Source organism: Pinus tabuliformis, chromosome 9 (genome assembly GCF_031772625.1).
Source record: "Pinus tabuliformis cultivar Carrire ecotype Pingquan chromosome 9, CPIR1, whole genome shotgun sequence".
NCBI lineage: Eukaryota > Viridiplantae > Streptophyta > Pinopsida > Pinales > Pinaceae > Pinus > Pinus tabuliformis.
This window is the reverse complement of record NC_142307.1, coordinates 1,572,587,226-1,572,602,778: the sequence shown is the minus strand read 5'-3', so window position 1 is coordinate 1,572,602,778 and position 15,553 is coordinate 1,572,587,226. Positions and strand designations below refer to the sequence as shown.

Sequence of the window (15,553 nt, the reverse complement as noted above, 5' to 3'; positions counted from 1 at the left end):
GTAACTGACTAATTTCTCATGATTTTTGAATAATTCACTTAGCACTCATTACATCGGGTGATGCTCACAAGCGTGAAGAAGTGGGATTGAAACTAGTGAATGAATCACATAGTGTCAATCATCACTTTCGAGGCTTACACCCAACATGGGGGCTTCACTGGGGGAGCAATACCATACCACGTGCATTCATATTGGAGGATATATATTGAGGAAAAAATGGCATAATATATTTAGCATATAATAGGGGGAAAAGGTTTTATATTGGTAGGTATAAAAAATGAAGCTCAAAGTTAATGACAAAATATAAAGGGGTATAAAAAATGTTAATGAAAAAATGGATACATACAATATATAGTGAAAGTAGGGATTTTTAAAATTAGATAGGTGTATTGGGTTCATATTGATAGGGGGTTAAATAATTTGATTTTTAGATGTATTTTCCAATATGTAGTCAAATTAGGGGTCTTGTTTAGTATGCCATGAATGCACGTGATATGTCAGAGGTTCATTAAGTGAATCCGTCGTGGCACCCAGTAATCAGGACTTCTCAAAAGGTCACCCATCCCAGATCGCCTCTAGCTCAAGCGCGCTTAACTGTGGAGTTTCCCCCACAATCAAGCCCACTTAGCTTGCTACCCCATTTGCAAAACCTTAGCAAGTATTGTGCCTCATGAACCATTCAAGAAGAGATCCCTTCACTCTTTTTGAATTTAAGTATTAGGTGGTTTACGCAGTGCAATATATTAGATATCATTTTGGGATTCAACAGCATTAAGTAAGTCATTCACGTATGACCATTTCCATGAGAGGTAGTCGTAACTGACTAATTTCTCATGATTTTTGAATAGTTCACTTAGCACTCTTCACCCCTGTGAGCATCACCCGATGCAATGAGTGCTAAGTGAACTATTCAAAAATCATGAGAAATTAGTCAGTTACGACTACCTCTCATGGAAATGGTCATACGTGAATGACTTACTTAATGCAGTTGAATCCCAAAATGATATCTAATATTCCATAGTTGTTAACCGTGAGATGTAGGAAAGAATTGCAAACCTGGAAGCTTAGGCGAGGGTCCTTAGACGAGGGGTGTCCTCGGAAGAAGTGGCGGAGGAATTTGCATGGATCCTTGACCCAAGTCTCACCAAGGCTAGGGAGAACTTGTACGCTCACGCAATCGACCTCTCATGGCAGATGAAAACTCTCCTTGGTCTGGTAATGCAGGAGCAGACTGAAATATCCAAGGCGGTGGAAGAGAAAATTGACAAGCTTACATACAAGTTTGTCGTCTATGTGGAATCAGTCCACCATTGTCACTTTGTCACCAGAGATTCTCTGCATTACACCATGCTGAAGAAATGAGCTACCATGGGGATCCGCTCACTAGTTGAAGGCTCCCCCAATGTAAAAAAGGAGGCAACTAGCGCTTCCTCCAGTCATCCAATGCCCACAGTCGCGCAGGAAGGCAACATTCAAGGGATGCCTATCAGCTTGGATGATGACCCGGCAGAAGGAAATCCTTAATGCCCGCGGCGGACTCCTTTTTTGAAATGTTAGTCACTCTGGCTCTTAGTCGTCGAAGAGCTCTTATCAGTAGGCACTGTATAGGCAATAAAGAATTTTGGGACATTTGTATTATCTTCATTGTCACGACTCCTTGTAATTTTCTCAAAAAACATAGAATTCTTTTTTCTATAAGCTTCAATGTAAAACCGTTCCATCAGAAACCAAGAAGGCATGTGTTGTTGGCTCTTGTGTTGGAGAATTTTTCTCGCACAATCCAACCTTTTGTAAATACAATTTTCATGCAGTAATATATTCTATTTTATTCAAAAAATAATAATAATTAAACAATTTTTAAAATTTTACACCTAAAAAATTATATACTAAAAAATTTAATCTTCCCAATGCTTCATAAATCTCCAAATTAACTTAAATGTATACTAATTAAAATTTTAAATTTTAAAAAGTCATAAAAATGCAGTCATCCTCACATCATAAATCACAGTCATAAAGAAAACTAAAGGGCAAAAAGACAACTTACTTTCACATATATATCAACCAAGTAAATACAAAGATTTTAAATACAAAGATTTTAAAAATTATAATGAGGTATTTGCAAATTGTGAGCTAATTGCCCTAAGAGATGGACCAATATTTTTTTACGAAATTATTAAAATAAGCTTTTCCTTACATATCTCTTAGTCATAAGCATCTTTTCCATTAAGAAGAAAGGATAAAAATCAACTCTTTACTGATCATATTTAAGAAATTAATAACTTCGAAAGCATGAAAAGGAACTTTTCTGGTTTGGAAAACATGAAGAAACGAACTCTTTCCCATTTATATACTCAATAAAAATTTAGTTAACTTTAGCAATGTTGAAAGAAATGAAATAATCAACTCTTTACTACTTATATACCTAATAGGTGGTAAAAAAGGAATTTTTATAATTAAATTATATTCACTGACAAGTCCTTATAAATAGAATATGAAATTTTTCTGAGGAAATTGGGAAAAAATAACTATTCGTTACAGATCCGTAGTTATAGCATCTTTGCGACTTTGAGAGAAATGTAAAAATCAGACCCCTCTTTCCTATATACCTACCACGTGGTCTCCTTCGGAGGTTTGTTGACATATAAATATATGTTAAAGTCAACTGATCAAATCGCCACTGGTAATTACTATATTTTCCGTAAAATGGAAAGTAATTGAACTGATACAGTGCCCTCACCATCACATGCATGAGATCCTGAAAATTAAAGCAGGACTGCCCTGAGATGAATGCATTTAATACAGGGAATGCGTTTCAACAACCAGAGCAGCCAAATATTCTCCGTAAGATATTATCAGTAAGTTCGATTCCAATCAGCACGTACACATTTAGTTGTATAGTACTTCTTGTCTTCACATCTAATTCACAATATCCTTCTTTTCTTCCCATCTAATTCACAATATTTTTTTTTTGTTATTTTAGGAAGAAGTTTGGAGCATTTATTTTGGACCTTTACAGAAAAAGACCAAATACATCTGTTCCATAAGCTATCTCTTCTATCTAGTATCTTTAAAAACTAAAATAATTTTTCATTTTCCAACATCTGTTCTATCTACTGTCTTTAAAAGCTAAAATAATTTTTCATCTTCCAATATCCTCTTTCTTGTCCTCATCTTTTTACGTCTTCCTTCCGAATACTTCGTTGGATCTCACTTCTTGTCGTCACATCTAATTCACAATATCAGATCGAACATCTATATATCTGGCCTCCTGCGCAGACCATCAAACGAAGTTATTCAGCACACAATAATCCTTTATTGTTGTGCAGGCCATCCCCTTAGTTCCTCAGCTTACATGGCAGCAGCTCTTGTATTGGGATGGACAGTTCAGCCGCCGCCCCTGCCTCCTCCTTCACCATTTCCAAAGAAGTCCCTCGGCCAGTTTACAGTCATTAAGCGCCCACCTCTTCTCGTTTCCCCGAACTGCCCCACACCCACCCAACGTCTTTACCTTACCAATATTGACGATGAATTGGGATTAAGGTTTCATGTCAACATACTTATGTTTTATCCACCACCCTGCAATTCCTCCATGAATGGTAATGGGAGGAATGATCCAGTCCAAGTTATTGGAGAGGCTTTGGGAAAGCTTCTGGTTGATTACTATCCCTTTGCCGGAACACTGATAAATGCAGATGATAGAGGCAAGCTTATAATGGACTGCACTGGTGAAGGGGTTCTTGTTGTAGAGGCCGACGCAGATATTTCCTTGGAAGACTTGGGAGATCTGTTTCCACCTTTTCCTCGTGCTCTTGAGTTTATAAGTAACGTTCCAGGATCGAATACCATCACAGGCTCTCCTCTGCTTCTGTTTCAGGTTGGTCATCGTGGTTTTCCACCTATTTCGTGGGCTTGCTTGGTTTATTTTTATGTGCATCTTCGTTATACAGTCTAGTGTGTTGAAGACTATGTAGGATCCAATACGTTTGGTTTATTCTTAATGTGCATCTTCTTTATATAGAATAATAGAATAGACTAAGGTTTTAACTTTCAATAGAATAGACTAGGGTTTGGGTTTTATTCTTTAGTTGAAGAAATATAAATTGTTATTTGAAAAAATATAAACAATTTAATTTATAAAAAACGAATTGATTCTCTCCTTATGTGTACTATTAACATGTTGTTTCTTTACCAAAACGTTGTATGATAGTAGATAATGTGAAATCACATGCCTAGTCTACTTAGTTGTTGTTATTGATTCAATTACGTCACAAATATCTTGTGGTTTTTGGAAAGCATGAACTGCGTTTCTTTGACAGGTGACGCGGCTACGATGCGGAGGCTTCGTACTTGGCTTGCGTTTTAGCCATTCCGTTGCTGAGGCCGTTGGAATCGCGCAATTTCTGAATTCTCTCGGCGAAATAGCGAGAGGGGCAGAAAGACCCACGGTACCTGCAGTTTGGAATAGAGAAATCCTTCGACCCAGAGCCAAGCCTACGGCAAATTATCCGGGACTGCGTGATTACTATGATTTTGAAAATAAATATCAAGAAAGAATAGTACCGGTGACCGCTGCGTCAGAGGAAATCATGAACTTGAAATCGTTCTACTTTGGTTCAACAGAAATTGCGGCTTTGAAAAGACAGGTACAAGGGGTCAGGTTTTGTACCACATTCCAAGTAATATCGGCCTGTTTGTGGCGGTCGAGAACAAAGGCTCTAAAAATCCCGGCGGACCAAGAATTGACATTAATGTTTCCGTTAAACGCCCGTAATCGATTCCGACCGCCTCTTCCAAACGGCTACTACGGCAATGCACTTGCCTCCGCTTACGCTCACACAAGAGCCCGGGATCTGACTGGCCGCCCACTGTCTTACGCAGTGAAATTGATTAAGGAAGGCGATAGACGAGTGAGGGAAGAATATTTACGATGTATGATTGATTTGGCGGAGTTGAAAGGGCGTCCAGTTAGCCCCTCAGATGCTTCTTTCATCGTTTCAGACGTTTCCAAAGTTGCGCAAGCAGTAGCAGAGTCGGATTTCGGGTGGGGAAAAGCAGCGTATGTGTGTCCTGTTTATCCGGCAATGCCACACTTTACATATTTAGCACCGACCTCCATGAAAGACACTGAAGGGATCGTAGTTCCTATTTGTTTGCCGTCAACTGCCATGGAAATATTTGAAGAAAATTTGAATAAAACAATCAGCAACGGGCCACAGCGCTAGTGGTCTTGCGGTGCCTTCGAAGCTGACTGAAGCAAATAAGTTTTCAAGGTTTTGATGTATCCGACGGTGGGCGGGGGAATGAGGAGCCGCACTGTATCCGACAATATTGGGAATCTTGTAGTGCAAATCCAGTGCCATATCCTGATGGTTCTATTTTTTTCCGCAGTAAATTTGGTTAGTCCGCATTAATACTTAGTGTACTTAGTGCATTAATACTTAGTGTACTTGGTGCCTGTCTACATTGGTACTTAGTATACTTTCGATAGATATAATGTATTGAAGTTGCCTGCCTATAGAATTGTCAATATGCCTTTTTCATGACAATCCTAAAATAAAATTGTCTTCCGCTGCATCCCATTTTGGAAAATCCCACTGTTTTTCTCTTTGCTACGAAAATACTTGAGTGTAAAACGAATTTAGTAATGAGTTTTGAACATCCACCTATAATGAAGCATGGTTTATATATATATGAATATTTTTAATAAAGCATGGTTTATATATATATAAATATTTTTAATAGTAACATAATAATATAATAATTAGTATAACCACATTTAGCAATGTGGTTGATAAAGGTCGATAGGCTTATATGAAATATATATACAATCACATTTTCCAATGTGATTGATATAGGCTATAGGGTTATATCAACCACATTAATAATTATTGTTGGTATTGTTTTAAACACCAACTATTTATGATTATTAATAACTATATAAATATTAACAACCAAATTCTTTATATATATTATTATATGAAGATTATAATAATAATATAAATTCATAATAATATTAGTAATATTAATTAATTAGATTATCATTGAAAAAATAAAATAATATAATTATTATTATATAATAATAATAATAATAATAATGATAATAATATCGGATAATAATATAATAATAATATTATATTATTGTTATATTATTATAATAATATACAAATATAATTATTAATATGATAATAATAATAATCAATGAGGCCATGGCGGTTATTAATAAGCTGACCGACCCTGATACGGCTATGTTGGTTGAGCTTTGCCTGACCTCTACCTTTTTCAGCTTCGAAGGAGAATTCTATGAGCAGACTTGTGGGGTTGCCATGGGCTCCCCCTTGTCCCCTGTGGTCGCTAATCTCTTCATGGAGGATTTTGAGTCTAAGGCTTTGGCCTCCTCTCGTCTCTTACCAAAGCTTTGGAAAAGATTCGTCGATGATACTGGTGTTGTCTGGTCTCACGGTCCTGACGAGCTGGATCGTTTCTTTTGTCACCTCAATAACCAATCCGCCTCCATAAAATTCACGATGGAGAAGGAAGAGAATGGTTGTCTTCCGTTCTTGGATGTCCTCATCTCGAAGAAGGTGGATGGTTCCTTTTCTCATCAGGTGTTTAGAAAGAAGACGCATACTGAGCAATACTTGCATGCTTCGTCACATCATTTCCCCGCTCAGAAGTTAGGAGTTCTTAGCACTCTTGCCACCCGTGCTGTGAGAATTTCAGATAAGGAGAGCCTGGAAACTGAGAAGGCTCACCTCCTTGATGTTTTTGAGAAGAATGGTTACAATAGGCACCTCGGTCAAAAAGCCTTCCTCAAGGCCAGGAAGGAGCCTTCAATCCGAAAGGTTCCTAAGGATCATGTTCTAGGTGTGAACCTTCCTTACATCCAAGGGACCACAGATAGGATTGCGAGGATTCTAAGGAAGTATGATGTATCCGCAACTTTTAGACCTCTCAATACTATCCGTGGCTCCCTCAGGTCTGTAAAAGACCCGGTTGACCCTAAGAGCATGAAGGGTGTCTATATCATTCCCTGTTCCTGTGGGACCCCCTATATTGGTGAAACTGGTCGTTCTATCAATCAGCGGATCAGCGAGCATTCCGCTGACTTAAGACATGGTAGGACCAAGTCCTCGGCCCTGGCTGAGCATGCAGGGAAGACTATGCATCATGTATGCATAGAGGAGGCTCAAGTCATTGCCAAAATTCCGCAGTTTCACCATCGCAAATTTAGAGAGGCCCTGGAGATTGAGAAAAGGCCGAACAATCTTAATAGGGATGATGGCTGGAAGATTAGCCGTTGCTGGGTCCCAGCCCTGTCTTCCTAGCCTCCTCATTCTCCTTTGTGTTAGTCTCAAGGTTTCTGTCCTCCTTTGTTTCTCTTTTGGCAAGTTTATCCTATTATTTTGGAGTATTTAAGTCATTCGGGCTTCCTGGTGAATTAACCTTAACCTGTTTTTGATTCTTTTGGGCGATTTTTTAATTAAATTTTGATTTTTCCTTATTTCATTATTTTTTCTATTATTTTTCTATTATTTTCCTAGAATCGAGTTGGCCTTTAGCTTATGCCTATTAATTAATTTTATTGAAATATTTATCATCAAAATTAAATATGGATTATTAAGGTAGGTTTATGGGTATATTATGATATATTAATAGTATTAGTGTGAGTATATTTAAACTTAAAATATTGATTTAATATTGAGTATTTAACCATTGGGTTTTATAGATATTTACGATTTATTGGTTGGGTCTTTAATAACCCTAAAATCTGATTTTTACCATAAGGAGCTAAATTCTAGGAAGAATTAAGAGTTAACAATTTATTTGGAATTATATATTATTCAGTAGATCATTTAATAAGCATATATAACTTACTAAATTTAATTTTGGAATAGACCTTTATATTCAAATAATAGATAGAAATAATATATTCTAAAATTTATTACCATTATTACCATTACCTAATAAGGTTTATTACTTTGTAAAAATTATATTAGAATAATATCAAGTATAAATAAATGCGATATAACCATTAGATTATTAGATAGGGTACTACTTAGAACTCTCTTAATAATTAATTAATATTAGATTTATTTATTACTTATTTTTAATTAACGCCTTTATAAAAAGTTATAAAAAACTATATAAAAAATATTTAAATATTAATTTAACTAATTTGACTAGGGTCATTGGTCAAAATTAGCCGTTGGTATTATTAACCCTGGAGTCTCTGCACCTCTATTTAAGCAAGCTAGGCCAGATTGGTTCTTCAACTTGTCCTGACGATGAACCACACTGGTTGGTTCGAAACGCGTCGACAAAAGATTGGTTATGTGATTTTGCCGAAGATTATCTAAACATAATTACTATTATTATAATAATAATATAATAGCTATTATAAAAATAATAATAATAATAATAATAATTACTATTATATTATTTTCTTATTATTATAATAATATATTATGATTATTATTATAACAATAATATAAAATAATAATAATAATAATAGCAGCTCATAATAATAATCATGATCCAACAATTAGAATTGTGATAAGTGAATTCTTATGTGTAATTTTTTAAAGACCAATTATTTATGATAATTAATAACTATATAAATAATAACAATGATATTCTTATATATTTATTATTATTATATTAATATTATTATAAGATTATAAACTCATAATAATCTTTATAATATTAATTATTAATAATTCATAATTAATAATAATAATAATAATTATTATTATTATTATTATTATTATTATTATTATTATTATTATGCTTTATTAATTCAACCATGTTTATTTTAGTATTTTTAATATTTATCTTAGGGTTTGTATACATTGGGTTTATCATATTAGTCTCTTTTGTTTACTATTACCCAAGGGATTAATACTAAAAACCCGAGGGATTATGAACCAAAGGGAATAATATTAAACATAAGGGACTAATATTATAAACCCAAGAAACTAATGTTAGAAAACCATGGTGACCATGGTTGAATGTCACATTAGTCCCTTTTGTTTATTTTAGGTTTTATATACCTTGGGTTATACTATTAATCCTTGTCACAATGTGACATTCAACCATGGTTGACCATGGTTGTCTATGATTGACAATGGTTGACCATGATCGATATTATAAACCTAAGGGAATAATAAACCCAAGGGATTGATATTATAAACCTAAAAGAATAATAAAATTAAGGGACTAATGCTAAAACCCCAAGGGAATAATATTAAACCCATGGGAATAATATTATAAACCCAACATTGTTAAATCCAAATATAAACACTACAAACACTAAAATAAACATGGTTTATTTTGATGGTGAGACAATCGTTGTCACAATGCGACATTCAAACATGGTTGACCATGGTTTGCTATGATTGACAATGGTTGACCATGATTGATATTAAACCCATGGGACTAATATTATAAATCAAACATTGGCAAACCAAAATATAAATACTACAAACACTAAAATAAACATAGTTTTTTTTATGGTGAGACAATCCTTGTTACAATGCGACATTCAAACATGGTTGACCATGTTTGGCTATGATTTATATTATAAACCTAAGGGAATAAGAAACCCAAAGGATTGATATAATAAACCCAAATGAATAATAAACCCAAGGGATTAATACCAAAACCCCAAGGGATTATGAACCCAAGAGAATAATATTAAGCCCAATAAACCCAAGGGAATAATATAAACCCAACATCTCTAAACTCAAATATAAATATTACAAACACTAAAATAAACATGGTTTATTTTCGTGGTGCAACAATCTTTGTCAAAATGTGACATTCAACCATAGGAATAATATTATAAACCCAACACTGGTAAACTCAAATATAAATACTACAAACACTAAAACAAACATGATTTATTTTGATGGTGAGACAATTCTTGTCACAATGCGACATTCAACCATGGTTGACCATGTTTGGCTATGATTGACAATGGTTTACCATGATTGATATTATAAACCTAACGGAATAATAAACCCAAGGGATTGATATTATAAACCCAAATGAATAATAAACCCAAGGGATTATGAACCCAAGGGAATAATATTAAACCCAAGGGACTAATATTATAAACCCAACATTCGTAAACCCAAATATAAATATTACAAAGACTAAAATAAACATGATTTATTTTCATGGGATAGAAAATCCTTGTCACAATGTGACATTCAACCACAGTTGACCATGATTGATATTATAAACCTAAGGGAATAATAAACCCAAGGGATTGATATTAAAACCCAAATGGATAATAAACCCAAGTGATTAATACTAAAACCCCAAGGGACTATGAACCCAAGGGAATAATATTAAACCAAAGGGACTAATGTTATAGACCCAACATTCGTAAACCCAAATGTAAATATTACAAAGGTCAGAATAAACATGATTTATTTTCATGGTGAGACAATATTTGTCAAAATGGGACATTCAACCATTGGACTAATATGGTAAACCCAAATATAAATATTACAAACACTAAAATAACCATGGTTTATTTTCATGGTGAGACAATCTTTGTCAAAATGCAACATTCAACCATGGAACTAATATTATAAACCCAACATTGGTAAACCCAAATATAACTACTACAAACACTAAAATAAACATGATTTATTTTGCTGGTGAGACAATCCTTGTCACAATGCGACATTCAACCATGGTTGACCATGATTGTTAATATAAACCTAAGGGAATAATAAACCCAAGGGATTAATACTAAAACCCCAAGGGATTGTGAACCCAAGGGACTAATATTATAAACCCAACATTCATAAACCCAAATATAAATATTACAAAGGCTAAAATAAACATGATTTATTTTCATGGTGAGACAATCCTTGTCACAATGTAACATTCAACCATGGTTGACCATGGTTGGCTATGATTGAGGGAGTAATATTGAACCCTAAGATTAATATTATAAACCATATGGTTTTGAACTACTGGAGAAAATGCAAGGTCTGATTTATGAGAAAGATTTAAATAGCCTAGCATATCAACAATGTCATCAACAAAATGTTGGTAATTACTAGCTTGAACGAACTCGAATGGTGCTCAAGGCCGAACGGCACAGCTAAGGTTCTTGCGATACCTGGTATCCTCCCCCAAGGCGCTCTCTGTCTCGTGAAACTAAAGTCTCGACTAACATTGCCTTCATGAATCCGCTTTCCGGAGGGGTGGGCATGACCCCCTCTCCCCCCTCCGATCCCTCTCTTGACAAGTCAGCAAGCGCAGGAAGTCAGGCTTGTCATGGTTCTGCTCCACTGGTAGAGAATGACACTGATCCTGTCATGAATAGCGACGGTGACTTGCTGCTAGCCCATCGACAACCAAAGATAAAGGTTATGACCAGAACGCCTCGACGTCAAGACCCAAAGCGTCCTCTGCAACATGCATCCCCAAATCTACTGAAAGAATCAAAATAGATCTCCCCAGTCATCGCATCAATAGCCAAATCCAATATATGAGGGATCATTCCCTCATTGGCAAGTTTCTTGGATTCTGGCCTATTAAAAAAACCTTGCAAGGTCAGATTGCCTCTAAGTGGAAGCCTAAAGGTCAAGTTACCCTGCAGCTCGGACCTAAAGGCTTCTTCACCACTACCTTCAATTGTCTGGAGGACAAAACGCATATCTTCGAGGGTGGCTCGTACTTTTTCAACTTTGTCGGCCTGTACTTGCGGAAATGGATTGAGAGGTTCAATCCGGATAAGGAAAACTTCAACTGGGCTCCAGTATGGATCTGAATGTACTCTCTTCCCCTAGAATACTGGAACGAGGAAACCCTAAAGGACATAGGTATTAGGCTGGGGGTCTTCATCAAGGTCGCTGAGGAAACAAAATGCCAAAGATATACCTCATATGCTAGGATCTATGTTCACATGCATCTAGCCAAAGCTCTAACGGACTTGGTAAGCTTATTTCATGATGATTTTGAATGGGTTCAAATAATAGACTACGAGCATGTTCCCTTTCGCTGTAGGAAGTGCCATGAACATGGCCATCTTTTCAGGGATTTCCCTTTGAATCTGCAATCAAAAACCCCTGTCACAGAGGCAAGCAAAGATGCTGAGGGTTTTACAAAAGTTTCATGTAGAAGAAGGCATGCTAAGAAATCCCCAATTGATCCTGAAAATCTCAAGAAACCTGTAACTCAGAATAGTTTTGAAATCCTGACTTCCCAAAATAACATGGAGGACAACATCTCAATCCCCCCCCAGATCCATTTCCTTCGTCTCCCCCTCCTATACCCAAGTCTTCAGATCCCCTCCCGGCCTCCGAACCCATCATCATCCCCGTCTCCACCTCCTCTGCAAATAAAGATAAAGATATAGCCCTACAATCTTCCAACATGGAGATAGATGCAGCTCTAGCTCTAAGCATGCAACATCAATCAAAGGAGGAAGAACAGAATACATCGATACACATGGGGGAGGAACCAGAAAGTGTAGATCTGGCAGGTCTGGACATTCTCAGGCTGGAGGTAGCGTGCAGACAGAAGGAATTCGGTGCTATACCCCCTCGGGAAATTGAAAGGCTTGAACAAGTTTTAACTAGAGCATAGCACAACAAATATCTTGGTATTTAGGCAGGTAGTCCTTGGGACGGAAAAAAATTCTGAAGGAGATGAAGAAACGTGGACACAAAACGGATCTGCAGAGGACTATCATTATTGGAGAAATGTTGGTGGACTCTGGAAGATTCCCCAAGCTGACCAAGTTTTTCAAAACTCTACCCCATTGTTCCCCATGAAGCTAGTTTCATGGAATGTGCAAGGGCTTAATGGCCCTGCAAAACATAGAATGATTAAAAATATGATCCAGCAAGACAAGCCTTCATTAATTTACCTTCAAGAAACAGAATGCAATAGTACGGTTATGGAAAAAATACTATATAAAGCCTGGCGGGGTGTCGCTCAGTCTCGGTGGATGCTTCTGGAGCTTTTGGAGGGCTCACAATCATATGGAATCCTCAAGTGCTCTACCTTCATGACTTCCATGCCTCTCACTTCTTCATACAGACTACCTTCCACCTAATCGGGACCAATATCCATGGACATCTATCTAATGTGTATTTTCCACAAGAATTACAAAAAAAATTGGATCTGCTTGATACCATTTTAGAGCTCAACTCTGGCAGGTGTTTCCCCCTTTGGATCTGTGGTGGGGATTTCAATATCATTACCACTTTGGAGGAAAAGTCTGGTGGACGATCGAGGCTGGATGAAGACAGTAATGGCTTCAAAGACTTCATTTACAGAAACTAGTTAATGGACCTACAGACTTCCAATGGCACATATACATGGACCAATAAAAGAAGGGGTTCACAGCAGATAGCCTCCAGACTGGATCGATTTCTCATGTCGGACAATGCTATTCATATGGGGGGGGGGGGGGGGGGGAATTTTCATGCCTCCATCATGCTTCAAGTGGGTTCTGATCACTGGCCCATAATGTTACAATGGTCGCGTCCGGGTGCTAGGAGTAATAGACCCTTTCGCTTCGAATCATTTTGGTTTTCACATCCCAACTTCAAAGATGTTGTGATCGATGCATGGAAATCTTTCAATCCTCTAGTAGGAGCCAAGATGTTCCAGTTCCAGCAAAAGTTAAAACATCTCAAACAAGCACTCAAATCCTGGTATCGCTCATAGTTTGGAAATATTTTTGATCATTAGAAAATGCTGGAGAAGCAAATGAACACATTGCAACAATGCATCATCTCTGAAGGAAGAACTGAAGACTATGCGCAACAGGAGAAGTCACTCCTAACCAAGCTTGAAACATGTCGGAAACAAGAAGAGACACTGTGGCGTCAAAAATCCAGGGTCAGATGGCTCAAGGATGGAGAGAAAAATACCAAATTCTTTCACAAGAGCACAGTTCAAAGGAGAATGCACAATTACATTGCCTTCATCAACAATAGGCAAGGAGAGCATCTGGAAGCGCATGAAGAAATGGAACAAGAATTCAAAGAGTACTTTCAGGACATTCTTGGAGAGCCTCCAGGCTGAAAAACTCATGCAATATGTTCTATCACATAGCATATTCCAAAGATCATCACGGAGGACCACAACAATATGTTACTCCAGCCAATCTCTATGCAGGAAGTGGAGGATGCGTTGGCCCAACTGAAGGATGGCAAAGCACCAGGACCTGATGGCTTTACAACCAATTTTTTCCACGCCTTCTGGGAGCACATCAAAACAGAGGTTTGGGAACTTGTGGAAGAAGCAAGATTGATGCACTGGATCCCCCCCTCCAGGGAAAATTTTAAGAACCCTCCCTAAATTTACATGTATAATAAATGGGCGAATATCCATGGTATATAGGAAAAATGGAAGGCGATTTTATCAATAATATGATATGTATATATAATTTTTTGGCGAATCTCTCACCAGGCATGGCGAATATTTTACTCAATTATAAAATCTTGTGTTTATTGAATACACAAATGAAATCATTGCATTTCTTTAAAATATCTTTTGAAATCAAAATTATGGAAATTACATATCGATAACCTAGTGGGTGTAGGATAAAATTCACCCGTGCCATTCAAAGAAAGCACGAGAAAAAACCTAATACTATATATAAAACCAAGAAAAATTCAAATTCATCACTTCTAGGGACCTCGTAACCACCCTGCCAATACACAAGTATGTTCCTGTTTTCAATTAGAAAAATTACCGAAATTACAATCTGTTTACTCCAGCATATGTTGGAAAGTTATAGAAGGATGAATAGTGCAATCAATCCATTCATTTTAGCCCTAGATTTGTTTCAGTTTAAAACAGAAGTATACAAATATACTTGTCGAATGTCTATTCTTTAACCATTCACTTTAAGATGTTTTTACAATATAATTTCCTAAGTCTATTTAATATCTTCATTATCATAAAAACCAACCTATATCCATCTTAACTCCACATCTACCACTCTTAGGGGGATGAAATCTATTTATCCCTCTGAGCACTTGGTAGACCCAGAATTAAGATGGATCTAAGATGATAGAATTCCCCCTTTAAGTAGTCTATGCTCACATGAATACCATGGTATTACCTTGGGTTATCATAAACCTGGAGCTTAAAAATTACTATTAGTAATTTATACAAATTAATAAAATTAATAGTTGATTTTTATTTTATTTTTTATTTTAACCAAGCTAAAATGTTGAACGTACATTAAATTACAACATCCATTTTTACTCTTGATCGGATCAAATATTTTTTCACTCTATGCTAGTTTGCATATCACGATATTTGATACCTCTCGGGGGTTAGTAGATCCAAAGTAAAGATGGATCTATGCTGGTTTAATTCCCCCATTTAAATAGGCTACATTCCAAGTGAATACCATGGGTCAATACCATGTTCCATTTTGGTGAATACCATGGGTCAATACCATATGCCATTTTAGTGAATACCATGGGTCAATACCATGTGCCATTTCTATTTTTATTAATACTAATATTAGGGTTAATAACGTTTTTTTGCATGGTATTAATAACAA

The 15,553-nt window shown here is 36.3% G+C and overlaps 1 pseudogene; it reads left to right on the top strand.

Moving 5' to 3' along the window:
• The first annotated feature begins 3,352 nt into the window (after positions 1 to 3,352).
• On the top strand, positions 3,353 to 5,486 carry LOC149154665 (benzyl alcohol O-benzoyltransferase pseudogene; annotated as a pseudogene).
• The last annotated feature ends 10,067 nt before the right edge of the window (positions 5,487 to 15,553 follow it).